Source organism: Mirounga leonina, unplaced genomic scaffold (genome assembly GCF_011800145.1).
Source record: "Mirounga leonina isolate KUSES-001 unplaced genomic scaffold, KU_Mleo_1.0 Mir_114, whole genome shotgun sequence".
In the NCBI taxonomy this organism is placed as follows: Eukaryota; Metazoa; Chordata; class Mammalia; order Carnivora; family Phocidae; genus Mirounga; species Mirounga leonina.
The window spans coordinates 34,604,619-34,615,185 of NW_023270265.1; the positions used below are offsets into that span (position 1 = coordinate 34,604,619).

Below are 10,567 nucleotides of genomic sequence, written 5' to 3' on the forward strand. Positions count from 1 at the left end.
TTGGAATAGAAGCCAAATGTTTTCACTGATTATATTTTTCGCTGTTTACCCTTTCTAAATTTTTTCCATACGTGTATCATTTTTTCCAGTTAAAAATATAAAATCCAGGGTGCCTGGGTGGCTCAGTCCTTAAGCGTCTGCCTTCTGCTCAGGTCATGATCCCAGGGTCCTGGAATCGAGCCCCGGATCGGGTTCCCTGCTCCGCGGGAAGCCTGCTTCGCCCTGTCCCACTCCCCGTTTCTGTTCCTGCTCTCGCTAAATCTCTCTGTCAAATAAATAAAATATTAAAATATATATATAAAATCCTGTGATACAAAGAGGCTACATAAATGCCAGGAAAGAACTTTCTCTGGGGGATTGGGGTCTGTTGCAGGACCCTTAAGGCCCTCCTCTCAGATGGGCTCTTTTGGACTGTGACAACATCTTGCTCTAGTGCCTTCTTGCTTTTTTGAAGGGGCCTTCCCTCTTCTTCTCTACATACACGGACATATCCCTCTCATTGAATCAGATAACCTATAGAGATGGAAACTAGGTTTGTGATAATTGGGGTGGCAATTTGGAAGAACTGAAATGCAGAGGGCAGCAGTGTGTAGCTAGAATTAAGAGAAAAGACAGACCAGAAAGGATGTATTTCCTTAACATAATAGAAATTTGTTTAAAATACAGTGTAGTTTTAAAAAACTGCACTTACTCTAATTGTGTATGAAGAACTAATGCCAGGAGGATCTTCCTTGAATATAAAGTAAACTTTACGGTTGTGTAAAAGTCTTTCAGTTAAGAGAACTCTTTGTTTTATTTATTTAAGTAATCTCTACACCCAGTGTGGGGCTGAACTGAACAACCCTGAGATCAAGAATTGCATGCTCTTCTGACTGAGCACCCCTCAAATAGGAGAACTCTTAATGAACCACCTCCAGATCAGAAAATAGGAAAATATTTATTATAAGCTCATGTATGGATTTTTTTTTTTTTTAAGATTTTATTTATTTATTCATCAGAGAGAGAGAGAGAGAGAGAAGCAGAGGGAGAAGCAGGCTCCCAAGGAGCAGGGAGCCCGATACGGGACTCGATCCCAGGACCCTGGGATCATGACCTGAGCCGAAGGCAGACGCTTAACTGTCTGAGCCATCCAGGTGCCCTCATGTATGGATTTCTATGTCATCTTGATAGCTTTTGTTTTCAGGATTGCTTTTAATCTCTCACTCCTCTGTACAACATAGTTTGTATTTGGTGGGGAAAAAAGCAATATAGTTTTAATTTTAATTCTCATAAAGAAATAACAGTTGTAGGGCGCCTGGGTGGCTCAGTTGGTTAAGCTACTGCCTTCGGCTCAGGTCATGATCCTGGAGTCCCGGGATCGAGTCCCGCATCGGGCTCCCTGCTCGGCGGGGAGCCTGCTTCTCCCTCTGACCCTCCCCTCTCTCATGCTCTCTGTCTCATTCTCTCTCTCAAATAAATAAATAAAATCTATAAAAAAAAATAACAGTTGTATATACCAGGCGCCATTCTAAGCACTTTACATGTACTCATTTAATTTTCACAGTGGTTCAATAGCTGTTAGAGACAAAATTGGAGCAAGTATAAACTTTGACCAACAGTGATACTTCAAATAAGTGTTCAGACTTACCACCTCCATTGAAGTGTGAAAATCTACTTTCAGTGTCTAATTTTTCATAAAACTCTCTCATTCAAATTTGATCATGCTCATTCTTCAAAAAGAGCAGTATCTTAAAACCTCTAGTTCTTTAAACCTGGTATTTATTTTATTGAAACCTAGTAGGTAAAATAACATTTGAAGACTCCACAAACTGTCATTAGAATATACAGCCATTTCCTTTCGTTGAAGAAATTTAAAATATAGCAGCTGCCTTTGGAAATGTGCCAGCCCACTGCAGAGCACAAGAGTATGTGACAAACTATTGGTTAAATGACAGATTGCATTCTTTCTTTTTTTTTTTTAAAGATTTTATTTATTTAAGAGAGCGAGAATGCAAGGGGAGGCGGTGGGAAGAGCAGAAGGAGAGGGACAAGCAGACTCCACTGAGTGTAGAGCCTGACTCGGGACTTGATCTCAAGACCCTGACCTGAGCCGAAATCAAGACTCAGATACTCAACTGATTGAGCCACCCAGGTGCTCCATGAGATTTCATTCTTTAGTTTAGCTTTTATTACCTCCCTTCCTGACTAAAAGTAGCACCAGATTTGCCCACATTTTTTGCAATCTTGACAAATGCCTAAGATGATGAATTAGAGATGTGTACATAGTCATAATAACTGCTTGTGCCTTTGCCCTCTTTAGTCATAATAGGTGTTTTGAATGTTTGCATGGAGAGTCGCTGCAGGGCAGGCTACTGGCTTTTTGTACTTATTGAGTGTTTTTGCACACAGTGCATTGAAAATATACCCTGAGGTGATTCTTAGGTGCCATCATTCATTTAAAGGTGACAGAAAAACACCCTTAAATGGATGCTGACCAGTGCAGGTGCTCATCAGTCATAGCAATTCTGGTTTGTTCACTTATATTTGCACTGCCTTGCTTATCTTAGGATGTGCATTTTCAGCTATTCCTGTGTTTTACAGGTACCACTAAAGAACTGAAAACATGCCACCAAAAAGAGAAAACAGGATTCCTTCAGTTTGAAAAAGATTAAACCTAAGGCTTTACAAGGATCAGAAATGGCAGTCATTCAAAATTCTTTAGACATATTTGAAAATGGTGTTTAATAATAGTCTTACATATGTTCTTAGTGGGATATACTCTGAGGGCAAAAAGAACCAAAACAAAAACTCAGATGTCACAGATTTATTATAATTGTACTATTGGCACTGCAATTTTGAAACTTTCTATTCTACTATAAAGTGAATCATATATGTTAGCAATCTAAGAGAAAAGAAATGAAAAATATAAAATAAAAGAAGGTTTACGGGGGAAGCCCTCTGATGTTAAATTTGAATTAGAGCTGTTTTTGTATATATTTCTTAGAAGTATATATTATAATTTCTCCCAATGGAGGGTGCTCATATCTTGATATCTAGATCCCTTTCTCCACAAAAGAAACAGCACTTCTTGGAGAAGTGGTTGTTTTCAGGTCTCGGGCCCAGAAAATACAAAAGTACAAAGGTGAGCCTAGAACACCTTGCCAGAAAGCCAGGAAGTACCCCAAAACTAATAGGATCAAGTCAAAAAGCGCTCAGAATCAAGTTCAACTCCTCTGGCCAAATGTGAGTCAAGTTGGGCTAAACAGAATAATGACTGTGATAGATGATCGAAGCACTGAATGCATTTTTAAAGTTCCTAAGTCTAGAATGATACTCAAAATCAAGGGTGAGGGAAGGGTTTTTTTTTCCTTTGTAGGAAAATGCCAGCTAGTACCTATAGATGGAATAATACAATTGGAAAAATCTGTGCAGTCCCCAATAATTGAGGCAAAGATCATCAATGGACGCTAGAACCTATCTTGTAAAAGGAAGTAGGGAAAAGGGGGTGTGTGCAGTGTCACAGTATCACCCCGCAGATTAATTATAAAGTAATTAACCTAGTGATCACACTTAACACCACTAATGGTGAACAACCTGACTTTATAGGCCTTTTGATTTGATGCAACATGAAGTAACAGCATCACCAATGAAAGAACTCTGCCAAAAATGCTTAACCTGAATATAATCAAGCCTTTTGACCCAAATTTCTGTCTATAGGAAATAGAGGTGGAGGAACAGATAAAATGACCCTGAGGGAAGAATCTGATCCGAAATATGAGACACTCTATAAGAAAATGCCTAAATTCTTCAAAAGGTCGGTGTCGTTAAAAAGAGTTGGGGAGGGATGCTTGGGTGGCTCAGTTGGTTAAGCTTTCGACTCTTGATTTTGGCACAGGTCATGATCTGAGGGTTGTGAGACTGAGTCCCATGTCAGGCTCCACGCTGAGCTGGGAGCCTGCTTAAGATTCTCGCTTTTCCTCTCTCTCTCTGCCCCTCCCCACCTCAAAAAAGAAAAAAAAAAGTGGGGGACTCCTAGATTAAAAGACAAAAGACCAAAAGACATAACAATAAGTGCAATGGGTAAATCTTGATTGGGTCTTGGTTTGAAAAAGCTATAAAAGAAATTTTGAGGATACTTTGGAAAATTTGAATATGGACTGGGTATTAGATGGTATTGTATTATTGTTAACTTTATTGAGTGTGAAATTTACTTAGGTTGTGAAATTTACTTAGGTTACTTAGAAGAATGACCTGCTCAGGTATTTAGGGATGAAGTGCCATACATCTGTAATTTATCTTTAAATGGTTCAACCAAAAAAATTGTATGAAATTTCATGAAATTCATGTGGGTGTGTATATGTATATGTATACATATGTATATATATATATATGTCCATGTGTGTATATACACACACAGTAGTCTTCCCTCATCCACATTGGGGGGGGAGCATATGTTACAAAACCCCCAGTGGATGCTGAGGGAGGACTGAGGGAGAAGGAGAAGCAGACTCCTGAAACCGCAAATAGTAGTACCAAACCCTATATATACATTTTTTTTCTATACATAAAATACCTTTAATAAAGTTTAATTTATAAATTGGGCACAGTAAGAGATTAACAATAATAAAATAATAAAATAGAACAACTATAACAATATACCATAATAGGGGCACTTGGGTGGCTCAGTTGGGTAAGCATCTGACTCTTGGTTTCGGCTCAGGTCATGATATCAAGGTCATGAGATTGAGCCCACGTCAGGCTCCGTGCTCAACTCAGCATGGAGTTTGCTTGAAATTCTTTCCCTCTCCCTCCCCTCCCCTCCCCCTCCCCCTCCGCTCTACCCCTTCCCACTTGCACACCCTCTCTCTCCCCCAAATAAATAAATAAAGTCTTTAAAAAACAAACAGTATACAATAATAAAAGTTATCTGACTGTGGTCTCTCTCAAAATATCTTCTTGTACTGCACTCACCCTTCTTGTGAGGATGTGAGATGATAAAATACCTATGTGATGAGATGAAGTGAGGTGAATGACATGGTATTGTGACATAGTGTTAGGCTTCTGTTGACCTTCTGACTATACCTCAGAAGAGGATCATGTGCTTGTTGACTGCAGTTGACCACAGGTAACTGAAACCATGGAAAGTGAAACTGCAGATAAAGGGAAACTACTGTGTGTGTGTATATATATGTATATGTATATGTGTTTAAATGTATGTATGTATATATATACATATATACGTGTATAAATGTGTGTGTGTGTTTATATATATACACATATGAAGAGAAAGAATTAAAATGTGGCAAGATGTTAGCGGTCATCCCAGATGATATATGTGTTCATTGTACTAATCTTTCAGCTTTTCTGTATGTTTCAAATTTTTCAAAATAAAAAGATGGAGAAAAGTATTCGTACACTAGCTAGAATAGTTTTAGGTGGTAGTGTGTGTGTGTGTGTGTGTGTGTGTGTGTTTGGGAAATGGTGGGGGAAAGCAGCAGATAGATAATTGAGAGGATCTCTAGGAGCTAGCAGTAGTTTTAACAAGCTTAGAAGTAATATGAGAGATTATAAAAGCATATGTGATTGTCAGAAACAAAAGGCCGTAGAAAGCTGGATGGGTCAAGGTCTAGCAGGAAGATGTGGGCAGTGGAGGCTGAAGCAGTCACAGGAGCTCTTTGAAGGCCAGGAAGAAAAGCATGAGAATGAATTATTTTGACTTCCCCACAGGCAGGAGAGGGTCCAATGGGCCTTGCCCTCTGATGTGGTGACAGGAGCTTTTTTCATTTTTTTGGCCCTATTTGGCTTTCTCATATAACAGTCTCCAGTGGTAGTCTGAAGATGGTCTTAAACTCGGAGTTAATTGGATTCATCTGCATCCTAGCCCCTGAAAATACCCTCTTTATCTGAGTGTTTCCTACCCCCATGTTCTCATTGACTCTTTATCTTAGAAAAAGCTTAGTTATTGCAGAAACAGCCTGGAATCGCGCTCTCTTTTTTTTTAAATTTGAGAGACAGAGACAGAGCATGCATGAGCAGGGGGTAGGGGCAGAGGGGGGCTGAGGGAGAAGGAGAAGCAGACTCCCTGCTGAGCAGGGAGCCCCACATGGTTTTCAATCCCAGGACCCTGAGATCATTACCTGAAGGCAGACGCTTAACCAACTGAGCCACCCGGAGCCCCCACCCTTTTTTTTAAAGAATACTTTACCAAACAACCTGGATGGCTGGTTATTTGTACCCAAATGTAAATAGGAAAAAGGAGACAGTTAACACAACTTCTTTCCAGAAGTCAAAATAAGCCTCAGTGTTTGCCCTGTGAAAACTAGTGGCCCATAGTTTGATATGGTCACATTTAGCCATTTTATTGACATAGTGTCAGCAGTTGGAAAAAAAGTACTATTCAATCATTCAATGGAGGCTTCAATGCTCAAAGAACCCATTAGGTGGCAGTGGAGACACACAGGCATCAGTCCGATTACTGCAGGAGTCCGTCTTCTCCCCCCCCACCCCAACAATGATTGAACCTTAGGGAAGTAACCTTGTCAAGCAGCTTTTCAGGGGAGGAGATAGGCAAAACGAACAACCAGGGGAAAAAAATCATGGTTTATAGTATCTAACAGACGAAGAACTGCTAGTCACCTGGACTCAACTCCTGTTCTTGGTTTTAATATATATGTTTATATTTGTTCTTGCTATGGTTCTTTCATAGTTTGGCTATTATTCTTGCTATGATTCTTTCAGTAAAATAACTTTATATCGAAAGTCCTTTAAGTCACTTGTGTGCTGTTTACAACATCTCTGTGTTGTCAGTTTTAGAACATAAGCTAGAATGTAAGTAGGGAGTATGGCTCATTTTGTTCAAGACCCCAGTACGTTTAATACATACTTTTATAGTGACACTCTTCATTCTGTGTAATTAGTGCTCATGGAAGGTTTTTTATGGTCCTGGTAGGTGCCATAGGTTGGGATTCCTGGGAAACGGACTCCGATTTCCATGAAGAAGTTTATTGGGTAGTGCCCCTGGGAATATCACCTGTGAGAACGACAGGAGCAGGGCTGGGCAGAGGAAGAAGCTGCCACACAGCTGTAGCCAAGTCTTTAGCTATTCCTAGAGGAGCTCTGGAGCTGAATGGCCTTTTAAAGATCCTCTACCCCTTATGTGAAGGGGGCCAGGACTTTTTACCCACCCAACCCCAAATGATCAGCCAATAGATGTGGGCTGCCCCTGTGAAGGGGGCTGAAAATAATTCAGCTGAAAACTGTCAGCCACCAACACGCCCTAGTTCTGGGTGAATGAGCACCTGAGTCCTGAAAGGGGAATCTGGGCAGTGCACCACAGCATCCACAGTAGGGAAGAAGGCATACTTCCTCTGTAACACCCCTATCTTTAGGCACCTCTGATGCCTCTCTTGCAGAAGCTGTATTAGAAGCTGTGAAACGGGGGCCCGAGCACTGGAGTCCATGTGGGCACTGGTGCGGAGGAGGGTATAATGCGGGATTGCCCTGACAGAGCTGCAGCAGCTCCTAGTGCAGGGGGCAGTAGACTCCATGGTGAAGAGTCTGGAGAGAGAGAACATCCGGAAGATGCAGGGCCTCACATTCTGCGGCAGTGCCGGCTGTCGGGAGGACAGCCAAGAGTCCATGCAGCAGGTGCACCAACGCATTGGGCGCTGCCATGCACCTCTGGCTCAAGCCCAGTTGGAGAAGTTCCAGGACGACCTGGCCCAGTGCACCATGCATTGTGATGACAAAGCCAAACATTCAATAGATGCAGGAAGTAAAGAGCTTCAGGTGAAGTGGCAGCTGGAGACCTGTGTGTGGATGACCACATGCACCTCATCCCAACCATGACCAAGAAGATGAAGAAGTCTCTTACCCATTGGGAAATAGAAGTCTTTGCAATTGGCCATCAGGGTTGACAGCAGGAATCTATTTAAAAAGAGAATTGGGAGTGTTGGTCTTTTAAGTGATGTTCCTGAAGAAATTAAGGATGGTATCAAGTTTGAGGCATGTGCCACTCCCCTCTGGATATGGGTTCCTTTGTTTCAACCTTAGAAAGTGAAATGGAAAAAAAAATGGTGCTAAAATTTGGGTCAGAGATAGCACAGGAGAGTTCTTGATAGCTTAAGTTTCACATCCTTGTCCTGGCACAAGAGATCTCCCTTGTACCAAGCCAGAGCCCTCCAAGGTACCAGATTCTTCTCAGTACACAGGTATGAACAGGCTGGCAGCTTCCTCTAACCTGCCTGTGATCTGGTGGAGTGTGAGCAGAGGTGTTTCTGTCTGTTGCCAACCTCCTGCTAGGGTCTGCTCCAGAAGGATCACCAAATCATTTTCCATAAGCTGTAAAACAAAATCTATGAGGTCACTAATTTAGAAGGGAAAAAAGGGTTTCTGGCTCTTTGTTTTTATTGGTTTTGTTTTATAAACAAGGGCATGAGGTTGATATAAGGTGTGGAGTTGGGCGAGGTAGTTTGGATAAGAACTTTGAACAGTTCCTTGTAGGTATGTATTTCGGGCCATCAAGATATGGATATATATTTCTTGAAATACACATTACATCTTTCAGCTAAGAGACCTTGCAAAAACATGAGAGGCGATATTATTATACTGGGTATGGGAAGCAGCCCTTTCCTCTCACTGGCTGCCGTGATGGGCCCTGAGGCTCTCTGCAGCAGAACCACAGGACAAAAATCTTGGAGTAGTAACACTCTCCCTTGAAGGGAAAGGGGGTTTTGATTGCACTGTATACCAGTATCCAGGAAATGAACATTGAAGGAGGAACTTCTTAATTAAGAGAGTTATTAAGTACTAGATTTAGAAAAACCTGGTTTTTATAGAATAGAATGGAATGAAAGCCTGAACTCAGTATTATTTAGCCTCCTGAAATAACAGAGCCCTATTGAGACAATCCCTTTGCAATAGGAAGGTCAAAGGAGAAAAAGTAAGCAACTCGGGTAAGCTGTGATTCCTTTAAAGCAAAAGAGGGACATCCCTCTGTATATTCTGTATATACTCTGTATATTCTTAATGTTTTCCTACCACATGAATATATTACCTATTCAAAAATAAATTAAGGATAGGGCGCCTGGGTGGCTCAGTTGGTTAAGCGATTGCCTTCGGCTCAGGTCATGATCCTGGAGTCCCTGGATCGAGTCCTGCATCGGGCTCCCTGCTCAGCGAGGAGCCTGCTTCTGCCTCTGACCCTCCCCCCTCTCATGTACTCTCTCTAATTCTCGCTCTCTCAAATAAATAAATAAATAAATAAAATCTTTAAAAAAAAAATAAGGCTTAGTTTTTCCTCAAAAAAAAAAAAGAAAGAAACCATGAAACAATGTCACCTTCTCATTTTGTTTTCCTCACATTGAAAGCTAATGGAAAAAATGCCTTGGCACTTCCTGCAGATGATACCATGTTTGTTTTAAATCGATTTCTGATTGTGTGTGTGTGTGTTTGTGTAGAGAGAGAGAGATTAATATATAGATGCTATTATATATATTATGCTGTAGGAGACCTTGCTTATGCACAAGCATCTCAGATACACAGATTAGGCATTTCTTCTGTTGAAGAATTTCCTGAAATTTTTTGGCACAATTGGTGATTATTTACTCCAGCACATCAAAAGCCATTCAAGCATGAATTTTATAAACAGAAAAACCATTAGGGTAAATTTTATTTTTAAAAAAAGGAATAAATTATTTTTTTCCTGAAAATAGACTCTTCCTAGATAGAAAATAATTGACTATTATAAAGAAGTTTTTAAATTTTTAAATTTTTTGCCTGACTTCATCTTCTGTATTCTATGACACTGATGCTCTTACTAATTTTTTCTTCCAATTTCAGCTAAAAGAATTACTTTCTCTCCCTTATAGTCATTTGACTAATTCTTCCCCCAGATGTGTTTTGGATGTATCCCTTCATCTCCACTCTAGTGCTGCAGACCAAGCTGCCATCATTGTCTCTCCTAGCCTGATGCAGTAGCATAAGAATGGGGCTTCTTCCCTAAGATTCATCTCCCACACTTGGCTGCCAGATTGGTTTTCTGGAAACACCAGTCCAAGCATGCCCAGACCTACCTGTAAAATCCCAACTTGTTAGCCCACCCTACAAGGCCATTGGTGATATGGTCACAGCCTGTTTCTCATCCTGAACACCGACGACACAGTGGTATCCATATACAAACCTGCGCCGCCCTTTCATGCCTTACTGCTTTGATGCTAGGGTCTGCTCCACGTCACATGCTTTTCCTCACTTCCCTGCCTGGAAGAGTACCTTTAAAGACCCAGTTCTGAAAGGGCGTTGGTGACTGCTCACCAGCTTTCACTAGCAGAGCTTCTTGCCTCCCTCTTCTGCCCCCTTAGTATTTTCACATCTAGGAAGAGCACCCTAGACTAGTGGTTTAGAACAGAGCTCCTGTAGGTATCCTATCCAATGGGCCAGGTGTGCCTGGCCCTGGTGGAATTTTATCTCCTTGGGAACGTGGAGGAAGCAAACTTTCGACAGCAATGGACATTGTTTTTGATTTTGGAGAATAGTCTAAGGATTTCTTGTAATTAGTGTTATGATATTTCTCGGACACAGGCACAAGATA

General features: G+C 41.1%; 1 pseudogene; it reads left to right on the forward strand.

Moving 5' to 3' along the window:
* The first annotated feature begins 6,499 nt into the window (after nucleotides 1-6,499).
* Nucleotides 6,500-9,063, forward strand: LOC118026069 (annotated as a pseudogene).
* The last annotated feature ends 1,504 nt before the right edge of the window (nucleotides 9,064-10,567 follow it).